At 46.0% G+C, this 14,279-nt stretch overlaps 1 protein-coding gene across 6 annotated transcripts in view; it reads left to right on the top strand.

Annotated features, from left to right (window-relative positions):
- The first annotated feature begins 473 nt into the window (after window positions 1-473).
- INPP4A (inositol polyphosphate-4-phosphatase type I A) overlaps window positions 474-14,279 on the top strand; it is a 165,143-nt gene continuing 151,337 nt past the window's right edge. For 2 of the 6 annotated variants that reach the window (XM_066377619.1, XM_066377615.1), the window contains exon 1: window positions 477-691. The gene's annotated coding sequence lies outside the window, so the exon portion shown is untranslated. Of the gene's footprint in view, window positions 692-14,279 lie in introns of all 6 variants that reach the window. The other 4 variants (XM_066377613.1, XM_066377614.1, XM_066377617.1 and 1 more) reach the window with 4 other exon arrangements.

The raw sequence follows: 14,279 nt of genomic DNA, 5'->3' as shown, positions 1-14,279 counted from the left end.
AGGACAAGTGTAGGGAACGAATTTTTGGTGCGAGTTTATAAATGCGTATTTACACAATGTACCAGCCCAGGTCTGGAAGGATGTTAACAGTTTCTCTTCTTTTTGGTCATCTGCATTTTGGCAAGTAAGATGTTAACTTTGCGTGTTTCTGGATTAAATGTTGCGTTTCCTAACTTCTCCCAGGGCTTGGGGGCACTTGCTCCAGGAACGACGCGCACATCCTGCGGGCAGACGGCAGCGGAGCGTGTCCAGGTTCGGGCTCTCTTGTGGAACCGCCTAATTTAGGGATTGCCAGGGCCTCAGAAGCGTCACTATTTACATTAGGGCGAAATACCGCGGTCCGCTTAGGTGTAGAGGTTCAAGAATCCCTGAAGGAGATGCAGCCCAGCGCCCAGAGTGGGGTCTCGCGGGAACCCAGGAGTAGCCTTCAGAAGTCAGTCTCGGGGGCGGGCCCCGCAGGGCGCATGCGCGGCGAGGGCGTGCCGAGGCGGGGCTGCGTGGCTTCTGCCTCCAGAGCAGCGGCTGCCGTGCGGACTTTGGGCTGCGGCGCGGGTGGCAGGTTGGCGGTCGGACCGGCGTCTGGAGCCGAGCCGGATCCCACGACTTGGTGACTCAGCGACGGCGCTGCAGCTGTGGGGCCTGGTCGCGCGACACGGCGGACGGACGACGGAGAAGCAGCGGGGCGCGCCAGGTAGGTGGGCCGGTCGGGCCGGGGGCGCTGCGACGCTGCGGGGCCGGGACCCAGATGTCCCCGGCGGAGCGCAGCGCGCACCGCGACACCCGTGCGCCAGATGCGGGTGGCGCCGCGGTTGTCGTAGAAATGTGCAGCCTAGCGGTGCAATCGCGGTCGCGTCTTCTGAGACCCGTCCGGCCCAGCGCACCCAGGCGAAGGCAGACCCTGCGTCTCCGGCGAAGGCAGCGGCACGGCGGACACGGGCCGCGGGCTGGTCGGCGTCAGCCTGATACGTCTCTAGGGCGGATCTGGTGACTCCAGACGTTGAAGGCCTTGCCGTCTTTCGGGTGTAAACATATCGGGTAAAAATAAAAGTGGGAAATTCAGCGTCCACCTTCGGAACTCTGCCCTTCGCTGCCGGTCCCTAACTCCTGACAGCATTTCTGGCATCTTTGCTCTTTATATTTTGCTTTTTTCTGTCTTTGGTAGTCAATGAATTGAGGCCTGAAACATTTACAGGGAGCTATGATCGTCACATAAAAAGCCAGTCATGAGTGTGTAGGCCATGGAAGACTAAAACACTCAAAATGTCAAAGGTAAATTTATGTCTTTTTGGTCTCAGCTTTCCGTTCCCCGTGTGGTCTGCCCTCTGACATTACATAATGGTGTGTTCCTGCTGCCTGAATGACAGATCAGGAAAATATTCTTCTGAGTAGAAAATAAGTATAGACAGTGGTAAAACCCATCTTCTTGTTTTTTGCTTTGCTTCTGTATGTGTTCTGTGTTGAGAGGCTGTTTAAGAAGAGTGATTTGTCACCTGCCCCTTGGTGAGGGGGTGGGATGGCAATTTGAATGTTGGAGTGAATGTTGGCCTGATTCATCTCCATTTCACAGTGGAGTGTGGACTGTGGGCAAGCCAGTGAGGTGGGGACAGACTGGCCCACTGGGTGTGAATCCTGGATTTGTCACTTGCTAACTCTTGTTCCGAATTTTCTCATCTCTGAAAGGTGAGAACAGAACCTCCTTTGCTGAGTGTTCTGTAATCTACATGCTCTTGGAATTGGTAAATTCACATAGGATAGCTGTAGATTGGGATAAAATTAAGCCTAATTATTTTTAGTTAAAAACAGGCTTTCTTTAAGAGGAATTTTGTCTTTGGATCTAGGGTAGGGCCATCTTTTGGAGAATTCTTTGCAGAAATGTTTACTTCTAGAAGATTCAATTTAGTGCTTTCATTGAAGAAAGATGTATAGTGGTGCCCACATGGGGAGGACAGTATGGTTGTTCTATTGTAGGGTTGGTGTCAGAAGACCATGTCCTGTCCCTGCAGTGGTGTTACATGTAAATGGAACCTCATAAGGCTTCTGTCCCTGCTGTAAACACACCTCTGTAGCAACAAGCCAGGATTACCAGGATGGTTTGCCAAGAAGACAGGCCTTAAATGAATGGATGCTGGACAGATTCAAAGAGGAGAGAAGGTGGGATTTCTACTAAGCTCAGTGACAGAATTTTTTACCTATCTATTTTTTATTTGGCTTATGCCCTGTCAGAGTGTTTATCTGCTCAGGTACAAGCCCTGTCTCCCATCTAGACTCTTAAGTTGAGGGTAGACCCAGTTTATCCCATTGTTTTGAAAACTGGATATTTGTCTTAAGACTGAGAAACTGAATATTAGGATTTTAAAAATTACTTTAAAGAGAGGATGAAATAATATAATGTAGATGAGAATGTGGTGTAAACTATAAAGCACCAGAGAGGCAGGATCTAGGATGCCAGAACTGTTGACCCTGAAATTTCCTTAGCCTGCTGCCTACCTAGAACTTTCTCTCCAGCCAGCAAATCTGTAAATGCCCCAGAGGAATGGTATGAAAAGGTGTGTGACTGACCCCTGATCTGTACTCCATGGCTTAACATCTTAAGAATCTAACAAGACAGAGTAGAGGGGGAGACTTCGGATCAAGACTGTTATTCTGGTTTCTTACAAAAACCTTCTTTATGGATTACATATGTACATGTTCCAGGAAAGTCCTTATAGCATCATCAGCTATTCATGGTGGCAGGATGCTTGTCACTGTAACATCCACCGGGTACAAGAACAAACGTCGGAGACTTTCAGGAGTATAGATGTAACTTTATTGGCCAGTTTTTACCTGCGCAGGGGCAAATTCCCGAGGTGTCCAGAGACACTGTGCTCACAAGGAGCTACAGAAGGGAATCGCACCTAGCGCTCACAGCTAAATCTTTTTATAAGCTAAGCAAGCAAGCCTAATACAGAAGCAGATGTGGCAGTAACCTATTTGCTAAGGGGGCTGCACATAGCATAGCAACAGGGGCTGGGGTCTAGCTCATTGGCGAATTCCAAACCTAAACTTCTGATAAGGGTCTTTTAACCAATAGAATGCAAACGTTTGTCTCTTTTTCCTTTTTTTTTTCTTCTCTCTCAGCTTCCCAGAGTCCCTATCTGTCTCTGCTTCTTGAACGACCTTGGGCATGTTACTCCTAACAGAACAGGAGCAGGACCTGCCTGTAACCCTTAAGTTCCCTGTTCCATTAGTGCCCTGCTTATTTTCTGATCTTCTCTTGGTCCTTACAGTCACCAAGGGAAAATTAGCACAAATCTGCAATAAAGAAGGTGTAATTATGTCATTGCTTCCTTTGTGGAACTTGAGTGATGAGCTGGTCTTGAGAAATCATTCAAAACAGCTTTTTCTAGTGTCCCGGAGCTTCTGCTCCGGGAGGAGTATTCTGGGGAGACCGGTATTAATTCTAGGGCAGACCCACTTTGTTTTGTCTCTGTGCTTTTTAGGAAAAGGACATCATGAACCTAACCCTCAGGAATTGACCTATATTTCAAAATATGCACATCTAACTCTTTAAAAAAATGTTTTTTGAGCAGCTGTCTTAGCATGCCCCATATGCTGGTGTATGTTACTTTCCCTACTAGCTTTTAGAAACCATTGATGATTCTTACCTGAATCAGTTATGATGATAGTTGACAGATGATGATTTTTCAATTCCATATTTCCTTCTACACTTATTAGTTGGAATTGTGCTGAAAGGAAGAATTTTTCTTTCTCCCTTATTTTTTAAAAATATTTTTTAAATTGATTTTTTGAGAGAGAGAAGAAGGGCAGGGAGAGATATAAAGAAACAAACATTGATTTGTTTTTCCACTTATTTATGCTTTCATTGGTTGATTCTTGTATGTGTCCTGACAAGGGATTAAACCTACAACTTTGGTGTATTGGGAAGATGCTCTAACCAATTGGGCTACCCAGCCAAGGCTCTCCATTTTTCTTTGATTTATATCTCTGCAGTCATGAATTCCATCTTTCGCAATAGATTATATAGTCTGTTACTTTCACTATTCATTTTGTTGCTTAAACTGTCCCAGGCTTGGCCTGCAGGAACTCTATCACCCTGACCCAAATGTCCTTTTTATGTGTCCTGATTATTCTTTGAGGACTGTTTTACTTTCTGGCAAAAAATCTTCAAGACTCCACCTGTGCTTTCCAACCCTCGAATCAGCCATGCCTCCCAGAGTCTGGTTCCTTTGAATGGAGAATGGTATTTAAAAACCAAGATCTGGGTGTGAGGTGGTTTCATTGCTACTGGGGTGTCACTACTTCTAGGCCTTTTTAGTGGGCCAATGCTCTTGTTGTAAACATAAACGTTGATGCATTATACAAAGTTTTCTTGGATTTATTTTTTAAAATTTAATACTGTGTCTGGAGATCTAGATGTATTGACATGAAAAGTTTGCCTTTTTTTCTGTCTGTATTCCATTCCAGAGTATGGGTTTACCATAGCTTACTTAACTATTCTTGATTGACATTTAGGTTGTTTTCAATTTTCTGCTCTAAAAGTAATGGAGAATCTGTGAACCATATCACTATTAGCACTCACAGATATCTCAGTTTTCTAGATCCCTAGAGGTAAAATTTCTGGGTCAAAGAGTAATTTTAAGTTGATAGTTTTGCCAAATGGCTCCCCTCTCCCTACTTCCGAGAGGCTTTATCAGTTTGTATTTCTTCTGTTGGTGTGTGAAATTGCCTTTTCCCCTTTAACTCAGCCAACACTGAAGAGTATAAATCTTGTTAATTTTTAAAAATCTAATGGATAAAGAAGACATTGTTTTAGTTACATTTCCCAACTTACCAAAATATTGAAAATCTCTTCTTGCTAATCGATATTTTTATCTTCTGTGAATTAACTATGAATAGCTTTGCCCATTTTTTCTAATTAGGCTGGTTTCTTTATTTTTCTGGATGAGGGAAGTTACTGTTACTTAGGACTTTATTGTCGGTGGCCTTAGAAGTCTCCTTTAAGTGCGATGAGTTTTCGTTCATCCCAAAGGGGAAGGAACCTGCCATTTTCTGAGCACCAACTGCATCCCAGTCTTCCTGTGTCTCCTTTGAGGAGATCCTGTGGGAAGGGAGTTGGGGCATGGAGGAGGAAGCCAAGGCATCCCCCTGAGGGCGGTTGTAAGGGTTTGAACTGACTTTCAGAACTTGGTCTGTCTGGATTTAGTGCCATTTACATTGAACCACATAGCTGCTGTGGGGAAAACAGCTGTGTTAAGCTTGCTCGCTGGTTTCCTGGCTGCGAGCACTTTTCACCATTGGTGTGTGAGCACGTGGAAGAAAGCCATGTGTGTGTGTCTCTGTGAAAAGCTATGAGTGCTTTGGCTTGCGGGTGATTCTCCCAGATGGCTCTCCCACCACCCACTGTGAGGGTCAGTTCCCTGATTCCCTCAGCCACCACCGTGAGAGGCGGTGTTCCTGGTCTCTTGCCCTCCACCGTGAAAAGTGGTTTTCTGTTGCTTATTCATTCGCCCATCTCTGGGAGCCTCCAATAAACGGGAATGGCCCCACACTTTCTGTCTCCGCAGTTCCTCTACCGTTTTTCCGAGTTCGATGTAAACCTGCCTAGCCTTGACCACTGGCATTGCATCTGCCTTCATGGGACTTTAAAATAAATGCCATACCTCACCACATATCAATGTAGGGATGAAAATTAATCACTGGGGTCACCAATATCAACAATTTCTATTTTCAGTATTTTGATTTATTAGTAAGGAATCCCACCCCCTCTCCTTTTTTTTTTTAAAACTCAGCCCTGTTTGCTGAGCATACACATCTTTCAAAACTATTTTAATCCAGAAACTATTGTGGTCTTAAGAGCTGAGCTTGTATGAGCCTCCAGCTAGCTGTGTGACTTGGGGTGAGTAGTTTAATCTTTCTGCACCTTAGTTTCCTCATCTGCAAAATTAGGCTGATGGTGGTAGCAACTCCAGAGGCTTGTTAGGGAGTAAAATGAGTGAATACATGTCAAGTGCTTGGAGTGATGGTTCCTACTGAGCACTGAGTGGTAGCTGTTACGATGAGCTTACATGTAGAGTGGGTGCAGAAGTGTGGAGCTGATCAGCCTATCAGCCTTTTCTCTGTAAATTTAATCTTTTAACAATTCCTTTTGCCATAATCTGGCTGAGGAGTGGGAAACCAGAGCACTGGGGTGCTCTGTCTGGTCTCTGTACATACCTGTTTGTGTTGTGTCCCATGCTGCCAGCCCAGCTGCTCCTGGTGTTTGCCATGGTCCCTAACCTGGGTCAGGTGAGACCCTGCAGGCCTTTCAGTGGGGAGTCCGTTCAATGAGGTTCACCTGGTGAAGGCCTCAGATGGAAGCATCTAGTGGGGGAGGGTGATCTGTGGTGATAAAGATGAGATATTCATTTTCTGGAATAGGGTCAGGAAGACAGAAGGGTGTCCTCTGGTATCCAGGAGGATGTGAGGGACCACTGCAGGAGGAATGCGTTCACCCCCTCCATTCCTAGGATCTTTACTGAGTTCTGTCCCACAGACACCTGGTCATTCTAAGCTGGAGTTCCTGCATACCCACCTGGTGCCCTCACTAAATAGGATTCTGAGGCCTCTGAAACCTCCTGCCTCTCTTCCTGCCCCCTACCCCCACACCTTCACTATAGCCCTTCAGTAGGTGGTATCAGCTGCTGTTATAGGCTGTCTGATAAGATTAATTCACTCTAGGGTGTAGAACTCTTTTCTTGTGTTGATTGCATTTCACATGGTGTATTCTCTAAGTTGTTCAAATTTTCAAGAAGAATGACCTAGGTGTACCAATTCTGGACGTGTGAAGGAAATATAGTTAAGTAGGTAGGTGTTTCTGGGGAACACCTATGAGGAAACAAGGATGCCCATTTCAAAGGTCCCTTGGATTATGGGGCATGTTAGGGGGGTGCTTATGGTTGCCAAGTAAACAATGAGGACATTTATTATCTCACAGCCCCGGAGCCTTACTGTGTCATCAGTTTCATCAAGGACCTTGGTTCTTCTATCTTCTTTTTCAAGTCATTCCTGCTTCCTTGTGATTATGAGATGGTCCTTAACGGTCAGTGGAACTGTGTGCCTCCCTGCTCCTGTTCCTGTCAGCAACAGGGAAGGAAATACACCAGCCGGTCCTCAGCCACAGTGTCTACCGGTCCTCCCTTTGGCTGTGGAGCAGTGAGGGTCATGTGGTCTCCCTGGACCAAGAACCTGAGGCTGTGAGAGTGGTGTTCCTCCACGTGTGGTCCCCCTCCATGTCTGGTCCCCAGGCCTGCAGCTTCAGCGTCATCTGAGATTTAATAAAAATGCAGTCTTGCCCCCACCTCCACCCCTCACCCCCAAATTAGGAACTCTGGGATGGAGCCCAGCAATGATCATGTTTTAACAAGCCCTCTAGGTGATTCTGATGCAAGGTCAAGTTTGAGATTGCTTTCTTAGTCCAATCAAGACCATAGCCACTCCTCAGCTAGAGGTGGGACTGGCTTTTCCTCAATCCAGAGAGGACAGTTCCCAGAGTCAGAAGAAGGAAGAGTGAATATGGGTGGTCAGCCACAGTATGAACTGAGGATCATGGGAAGTGTTTAAAGCTGTGGGCAGCTTTGCTGTCCTTGTACCTGCCGCACACTCACCCTGTGCCCCAGTGTTTTGGCCCAGCTAAGTTTCCCAGCTCCAATACCTGCAGCTCTCCAGCTTCTCTGAGCGAGGCCCAGACCTGCCCTGCAGGCCTGGGTGCTAAAGGAAGCAGCACTGATGACAGTTTGTCTCAGACCCAACAGGAGAGCAGTCTTTTGGGCTTGCCATTGAGGGTCTGGTTAGGCCCTTATGACCCACTCTCTGAAGCCATTCCTGAAATGCGTTCAGATCTGTAGTTTCCATCATCTGCTACTCCTTGCTCAATTAGAACAAAATTGAGAGTAATACTTTTAGTAGGGGCTTGGGAAATGTTTAAGCAATTGGCCTAGAGCAGTGGTCTGCAAACTCATTAGTCAACAGAGCCAAATATCAACAGTACAATGATTGGAATTTCTTTTGAGAGCCAAATTTTTTAAACTTAAACTATATAGGTAGGTACATTGTTATTAACTTAATTAGGGTACTCCTAAACTGGCCTTTGCTAAACCAAGGGGCCAAAGAGCCGCATTTGGCTCGCGAGCCGCAGTTTGCCGACCAAAGCCTAGAGGCAGCTGAAGAAGGGACTATTTTTAATGGCAGTTTGTAGCTCTCTCTGTCTGGCTCCACCCAGGTGACCTGCATTTTTGTCCCCTTCTGCAAGTATAGCTCCAACTCGATGTCTGGGTGATGTGAAATAGCCACCAAACCGTGTAATTTATGAGACCAGAATAGCCCACTGTTAGATATTTTCCTGGAACTAGTGAGCTGAGGTATTTCTAGATTATCTTGACTTTCCAAGGTTCATCTTAGTCCTGAAAAAATGTTTAGGAAGTCTCATGCTGAACTGTACCGCTTCGGTGCTAATCACTGAGAAAAGACAATGCTGAGGAGAAGATAGCTAGAGGGGTCCAGAAATGAACCCATTTGAGGTTGTAACCAGTACTTGAATTTTATTTTTTTTTTGAAATAAAGTAGAAAATATCCAAGTATATTTTTTGTAAGAAGGGTGTAAGCCAGGGGTCCCCAAACTACAGCCCACGGGCCACATGCGGCCCCCTGAGGCCATTTATCCGGCCCCCACCGCACTTCCGGAAGGGGCACCTCTTTCGTTGGTGGTCAGTGAGAGGAGCATAGTTCCCATTGAAATACTGGTCAGTTTGTTGATTTAAATTTACTTGTTCTTTATTTTAAATGTTATATTTGTTCCCGTTTTGTTTTTTTACTTTAAAATAAGATATGTGCAGTGTGCATAGGGATTTGTTCATAGTTTTTTTTTATAGTCCGGCCCTCCAGTGGTCTGAGGGACAGTGAACTGGCCCCCTGTGTAAAAAGTTTGGGGACCCCTGGTGTAAGCATTTTTGATAAAACATTGTTATTTGCATATATATAGTATATGTTTGGGTAAAGTCACAATACAGATGTTTCTTACTGAGTGTTTTGGTAAAAATGTATCAAACTGGGGAATAAGGTAGGTGTGGGGCAGATACAGGGAAAGCAAAAGGAGGAGGAGGCTACTCTGAACGTGTGTATCCAGGGGTCCTTTCCTGGGGGGAGGGCCTACATCTCTCATAGGCGGAGAACCACTGATCTAAAACAAGAGGGACCTTTAGCAGTGTGGGCCAGTGGAAGTGGAGCTGGAGCCCACAGAACTCAGTAAGAAAGGTCTAAACTTTTGTTCTTGCTCTGGTTTGCCCTCTGTAGTGTTTGGTAACCTGGGCCAGATCATCCTGGTGATGTTGGAGGTCCTCAGCATGGCCACTCTGAGAGATGGGGAGGCAGTGGCAGGGAGTGTGTTGATTTGTCACAGGCTTAAAATTTAACTGTTGATCCCTGCCTCATCCTTCTCCTATTTAGGTGGATCAGCACCCCCTACCTACAGAGGGAGTCAGGGAGGGGAGGGAGGGGAAAAAAGGACATCTGACCCCATTGAAGCCACAGCTGCTCCTCATTTCCCCTTGCAATCCTTTGTGACAGGGTAATCCCAAGTCACGTTGGCTGCCTTTGGGACAGGTGTGATATACATTCTTCGATGCTGATGTTAGTCTGGTTTGTGTCACAAAGCATTGCAGTCATGTCTTTGGGGCATCTTGTCTGTTTCCTAAGGGGGAAAGTTGGATTGTGGGAAGAAAAAGTTCTGGACATGAACCAGAGTCAACTTTCTCATCTGTGAAGTGGGGAAGTGCCCAGCTCACAGGGGTTGTATGCATTCAGTATTACGAGCAGGAGAGATCTTTGCCTGCAGGTCGCTGAGCCAGTGCAGGGAGGAAGTTTCTGTCTTGCAGGAGACTCCAAGTCTTTCCTCTTGACTTTACAGTCTGGACAGCTGTTTGTCCTAGAGTGCCCCTATTTAAAAAAATGTATTCAGAAGGTGAGGAGTACATCCCATCTCTGACTCCTGCCCAGGACAACTCTGAGGGGAAATGTTGCAGAAGGAGGAGGCTCTGAGAAGCAGGGAACCACCAGCAAAGGTCAGAGGACTAGGATGTGGGCAGAAGCAAAGGAGGAAGTGGGAGGTTTGGCTCCTAAACTCTTAGTCAGGTGGTAATGACCCAGCTAAGTCTTTCACTGACACTTGTTTTTTAAGCACATGAAAACTTTTGGTTGTGTGCAGTGGAATGTTCAGTATTTCCACATTTCTTATTCATTGCTTTGATTATGTTCTGCATACACAAATGTTAAACCAAGTGATCACATTACATAATTAGGTGATAGATATACAATAAACTGGAATTAAGATGGGAGTATGAGCCAAGAAATGTCAAGCTACCCTAGAATCTTCCAAACATTGTTCCTTCTATGGCTTGAAAGAGGAGAGAGTGGTGAGAGGTGGGTGAATGGATTGGCCTTAGGGAAACACCTTGCTGGTGGACAGTGCCCGTCTCAGGTGGCAGAAAAAGACACACTTGGATTTTGCTCCCAGCTTGTGGTGACTTGAAGTGATGCCTGAATCTCACCATCTCCTTCCTCTTTCATGTAGTGAAGGCAAGTCCCTTCATTTTGTCCTCACTTGGCTTCCAATTCAGCACTGAAGTGGAGCTGTGATAGTGCTGAGGACTGGCTGGCCTTGGGGTGATGCTCACATGCACAGAGTCATTTAGGGAAGTGCTGCTTTCATGTGGCCTTGGGACCCGTGCTGCTGCCTCCTTAGTCTTTCACTTTCACTCCCTGCAGTGATTCAGCAGCAGCTTTCTACAGTAGGGAAACTTGGTGTCAGGGATCCTGGGGCACCCTGGGTATGTCCATGGAGATTGATGCTACCTCTGTAGTGTGAGGCCAGACTCTTCCTGGCCCAGGCAGAGCAGCCGGTGTCTGGCCCCACACTCCCCCTTCTGAGGCCCTTTGCAGACAGGCCTCCAGTACAGCCACAGGTTCTGTGTTGCGACCACCTCATTTCCCACGGGTTGATGGGGACCACTCAACGTCTTGGAACTTTCCCAATAACTTATGCATAGTTGTCGTTTTCCTGATAACTTACACATAGTCTTGTTCTTATCTGCACCCTCTTCCTGGCAGCTTGACATCCTTCCTCACTTGCCTGTCTTTGACCTTTCTCTAACTCTATTTTTAACCTATTATGTTTCCTATTTAGCTATTCCTGACCTTTTACATAAAGAGTACCTGGATTTAAAGTTACCATTAAAAGCATAAACTGTTTAAAAAACTAAAGAGCTCAGATGGATACAACTCTATTGCATGCTGTCCCTTAAAGAATCCCAACATATTGCTGAAAGCTTTCACATTATTCATTTGTGTGCTTTTCTCCTTAAAGCCCTGCAGAGCTCTTGAGAACAAGCCCTGTCTTACTTGACAGAGCCCAGTCTTCCACGTAGCCTGCTACCCACAGCAGCCCGACACACATTTTGTGATTTTCATTATGGGTGCCTACCGATTTCATGGTAGGTGGTTTGAGCAATTCTACTGGAGGGAGGAAGATTTTTGCATTTGGAGTCAACTTAATCATTTAATCATTCTTTAATTAGTCAAATATTTTTCCCAAGCCAGGTATTAACTTGTTGATAGAAGAGAGAAGAGAAGCTGGCAGAGAGAATGTGAAGCAGTAGGGCCTTCGCGGGGGTGATAGGCTCTGAGAGGCTGTTCTAGTGACTGCAGTGTCACTTGCATACCAGCTTGGTTGTGAAGAGGCATACAGGTTTTAAAGTGAATTTCCATCAGTTTCTAACCTGGGGAGACACTGGCCCTTTGCACAGGGGACTGGACTATTGGGCTGTGTCCCCCTGTGTGCCCAGCCCCGATGCTCTCAGTCTTGGCCACCTGTCTCGAGTGCGGCTCTGGCCTCGTTCAAGCGGCCATCACAGCTGTAGCCCCTTAGAAGCAAAACGTGTTCTAAGCTGTCATGGGACAGGCTCAGCTCAGCCAGGGTCAGGTGAGGGATGACCCAGCTGCAGGGCAGGAACCACATGTCATTCCCTGGATAGCACAGGATCTGAGCAGTGCTGCACAGCTGCAAGCTGGCTGTTTTGTCAACTGTTAGGTCTCATACCAGTGCTTGTCATGGCAACCAGCAGCTCGTGGCTTAGACTGTGAACCTAACTTAATGAACTAACTGTAATGAGTAAAAGACTATTTTTACCTCATAACCTAGATTTTTCTGTATTAAATATGCAAGCCAAACTATTATATGTTTGGGGCAGTAAATGGGAATTTAGTACATTAAAACATTTTGAGTTTGCTACTTAGGCAGGGCTAGAAATAGGATTGGTTAGCTTTTTAGGATCATAAATGTTGATTATATTAGGGAGAAATTGTTCTATAAAGTAACTCTACAACAAAATGAATCATATTATGTTTATAAGGTCTTGTGAGAATGTTTTCACCTGGGGTAAATTTGAGAGTGCTTTATTTAAGGGCCTCTTTCTGGAAAAAATAGGCCTGTTAATGAATTGGAATCTAAAATAGTATCTTTCCTTACCACCAGCTCTCAGCATTCCAGGATGGTGACGTTCTCTAGCATTCAGTAGAAGAAGGGAATGGTAAATTGTTAGAATCAACACTTGACTGTGTATAACAGAAAAAACTGAAGGAAAAGAGGGTTGGTCAAGATAGATGTTTATTTCTCTTTTATTTACTGAGGTCTGGAGATGGGCAGGCAGAGTTTATGCCCCATCATCCCCTGGATGAGGCCCAGGGCCTCCTGTCCAGGATGGTGGCCAGAAGTATAGCCTGCTTGTAGGCGTTCCAGACACCAGGCTGGAGGAAGGCACTCTTCCTGAGAACTCCTTATCTGACGTTGTCTTTGTATCTTGTTGGCAAGAACTAAACCCCTGGTCACACCTAGCTGCAAGGGAGGCAGATAGCCCTGTGCCGACTAAAAGCTAGGGTCCTGGGCCTGTCACTATGGAGGAAGGGAAGAATGGATATTAGAGGTGGTTGGCTGTGTCTTCCCTCGATGAGTTTTTGTGCTCATTAGGAAAATGTTGGCAGAATGTTGGGAAATTTTCTGCAGGGAAACTATAGGTGTGGGCTAACTATAGACTTCTCCCTTCCATATGTGCTAGCAATTCCTAACTCAAATTAAAGCCTCTGTGATGGTTGGATGTCAGACCCTAGAAAAAGCATGGATGGGAGAAATTGGGGGCCCTCCTTGTGTTTGCCAGACACTGAGCATAAGCATTTGGCTGCTGCACATATAGGTAAAGCTGGCTATACCAGCTGCTTCTATCACCTTCCTCCACTCAACCCGGTGCACATGCCCACTGTAATGCTGGTGGCTGAGATCAGGCAGGTTCACATTGGATCTGGGCAGACAGTAGAGGAACTGCAGAGCTGGAAAGTGTTGGGCCATACTTGTTTATTGGAGGCTTGCAAAGACAGGCGAGCAAATAAACAACAAAAGGGAAAAAGCCAATAAAAAGGGGGAAATCTTTTTGTAGTGAAAGACAAGGGAACAGTGAAAACACTTCACAGTGGTGGGAGAGCAATCTGGGAGAATCACCACCCAGGGGAAGCACCCACAGCCTTATATAGACCACACATACATGGCACTACCACACACCCATGCACCAATCAGGCAAAGCGCTTGCAGCCAGTAAACCCGTGAGCAAGCCTAACAGACATTTCCCCTACATTCCACCTCTTTAGGGTCACTTACCTCACAATCTACGCAATAGGTTTCTTCTGTGATTGTCACTGTGTGAGAAGTGAGGTACATTATACAAACAGAAACAGTACAGATCACAGAATTACAAAACATAAACTATAGGAGAAATGAGACAGTGATCAGTGGCACTCGACCTCGTTCAGCTTCTTGCACAGAGCTATTGGTTTCTTCTCGCAGGATTGTAAAAAAAAACCCAGCCCATGATTCCCACCAGGAGAGCCACTGGGAGCAGCCACTCTATTCCACCCCTCAAGGGTATCAGCGGCTCCATACCCATCTGCTACGAACCCTGACCACTACGCCAGATGTAATGCTGATGGCTGAGGCCAGACTGGCTCACATTGGATTCGGGCAGATGGTAGAAAAACTGTGGAGCCGGAAGGCCTTGGACCATTCTGTTTAATAAAATCTCACAATGTTGGATAAGCACACAGGCAGAGGAAACTGCCTCTCAGGCAAACAAACAGCAAAATGGTCCCTCACAGTGGCGGGCAGACAATCGTGCATCTGCAGTCTCCCATCTCTCTGAGCACAA

Source organism: Saccopteryx leptura, chromosome 3, assembly GCF_036850995.1.
Source record: "Saccopteryx leptura isolate mSacLep1 chromosome 3, mSacLep1_pri_phased_curated, whole genome shotgun sequence".
Taxonomy (NCBI): domain Eukaryota; kingdom Metazoa; phylum Chordata; class Mammalia; order Chiroptera; family Emballonuridae; genus Saccopteryx; species Saccopteryx leptura.
This window is presented reverse-complemented; position numbering and strand designations above follow the sequence as displayed.